The following is a 2,377-nucleotide window of genomic DNA, read 5'->3' on the forward strand; positions in this document are numbered from 1 at the left end:
CATAGAAAGCTTTTATTTGATGTACATCTATTTCATTTGTTGTCATGGTACAGGTAATTGGGACTTAGGTCAGTAGCATTAACTAGCATTTTGCTATTTATTAGACTCCAACAATTATAGTAATCTAACTTCAAATGCTATGTTCAGCACAAAAAGCATGATGCAAAATTTTGTAAGCACTCTTCGTCTTATGTGCTGTATCAGTTTAGATAAGGTCTCCATCCTGAGGTCACTTCTGGAAGGTAAGGAGGCACATAGCTGGTAGAGGCTTCCCTCAGGTCAGGGAACAGATTGTGGGGGGGGGGGGGAATTAGACTTAGGACATGTATATCCCTGAAGCTTAAAGAGTGAATCACATGAATCTAAGAGGGCTTAGAGTAAGATAAGGTGGAGAAACCCAGAAGGTCAAGAAATCAAGAGATTAATGCTTCAGTTGTTGGCCCCAAAGTCAAGTGTTTAGAAAGGACTGAGCAAAGAAGAGATTTAGAGTGGAGAGGGGGCCCTTTTCCTGCCCCCTATGGCCTTCCTGGTTTTGTTAGGCTTCTTTGAAAGGCTACTATGGGCTCTAGCTACACCTAGAGAAGGCTCACAGAGCACTGGCATCATTGGAATCCTACATTAAGGGTCCTAGAATCACAGAGTGATTCACACACTGAATCTCTCTCTCCATGGGTGAGTATGCTGTTTTATCAATAGAAGACCTTCAAAAGCTTTTCTACAAACTTGGCATCAGGTGTAGGTTTTCTCTTGCTGCCAGGAGCCAGGAATTTCTTAATTGTTGGGATATTACTCATTTGAAATTTAAATTGCTGGAGTAAGGAAATCCAGAGAGTGCATCAGCAGCAGTCTCTTCCACCATTAAAATAGCTTCAATAAATTGTACATATGTGTTATAGGTATGTAAATTTTTAAGATCTTCCCTGCCCCTAGGTTAAGTGCACCTTAACCTAGCCTGTGGTGGAAGGCTTGTTTTTCAGGACCACTCACACCTTGGTGCTTTGTGATTAGGCAGTCGGTCAAGAGGGTTGTTACATTCTCTCAGCCTGGAGAAGGCTATATAATTCCTGATGTGAGAGTTTGTTTCGGGGATCACTTTGAGAAGTGTTGTGTGATTTGACCAGATGAGACTCTGGGCAGCCATTGCTTTGAAATGAACCCCTGGCTTTGAAAAACCCAGATCTTGATGCTTCCTTCTCTGGTAACTATGATTTGGTATGGATGCAATGGTTGGACAGTTGGAGGCCTGTCTGCTTGAAATATTTCTGTCTGTATCCTCTGAAGTTTGGGGTGCTGACCTTTTTCCCCTGAACTAGGTAAATGATATGTTTGATCGATTAAAGCAAGCTTGTTAACCCATTTTTGAGTTGCTTTCCTTTAAAAAAGCAGATCTAAGAACCTGTGTTGGCAGCCACCCTGGGGATGCTGGGGTGCTTGCCACTACAATCTGCCAGGCTCATCTGGTTATCCACAAGAAAGTTTTGTTCATGAGTCTTTAAAACCTTTTCATAAACATGGAAGTATATGCCTTTGGCCTTGTTAGTGATTTCAGTGACTCTTTTCCTCTTAGGAAAGGTTACACCATGACTAGCTCCATAAAATCCATTGTTCCCTCTTAGTAATAATCATTGCTTGCTCCTTCATGTCCTTCCAAAATAGACTGTATTTCTGAGCAATATAGTGGAGAATGACTCTTGACTGAGGCAGCTTCATCCCATTGATTTCAACCATTGGCACTTGTCAGAATAGCAGGACAGTTGCTTTTAACTTTTCTAATTGTTCTTTTGTTTCAAAAGTTGTTCTTCAAATTTCACTCCAGTTGTGGCCAAGGGCCATCTGAGGGATTCCATTCTGCCCCTTCCATTAAAGTAGTGGAGGACTGGTTTATTTGCCATTGTGATGTTTTGAGTTTTCATGTGCTGCTGAGGAAGAGAGTCCTATGAGCCAGTGTCCAACAGGAGCAGCTTCTGAGAGAAAGCTAACTCTTAATTCTTTTTGACTGCTTTAACAATTTTGACATGATTAATCACTCACTTTTCTAGGATACTCATTCATATTTTTCTATATTTTCATGACATTGTAATTTCCTGTTTTTACTTCTATATGTCTGATCACTCCTCAATATCTTTTTCATGGTTTTCTATCCAGATCATGCTTGCTAGCTTTGGCTGTCCCCTAAGGTTCTCTCCTGAGCCTTTACCATTCTCTGTCTGTAACATCTTACTTGGTTACCTCATAAACTCATATGCATTCAATTATCATCTCTATGCTGATAATTCCCAGATTTATATGTCCAGTCCAAAACTCTTTCGAGTCTCACAACACTCAGTGAATTTTGGATGTGTTGAATGGGATGTCCCATAGGTATCTCTAACTCACT

The 2,377-nt window shown here is 40.7% G+C and overlaps 1 pseudogene; it reads right to left on the bottom strand.

Moving 5' to 3' along the window:
- Nucleotides 1–689: 689 nt before the first annotated feature.
- LOC138150296 (glutathione S-transferase-like) lies at nucleotides 690–1,944 on the bottom strand (annotated as a pseudogene).
- Nucleotides 1,945–2,377: the final 433 nt, after the last annotated feature.

The sequence above is a fragment of the Petaurus breviceps genome, unplaced genomic scaffold, assembly GCF_028583685.1.
Source record: "Petaurus breviceps papuanus isolate PSGF00001 unplaced genomic scaffold, PetGlider_PUasm1.0 140, whole genome shotgun sequence".
Lineage (NCBI taxonomy): Eukaryota > Metazoa > Chordata > Mammalia > Diprotodontia > Petauridae > Petaurus > Petaurus breviceps.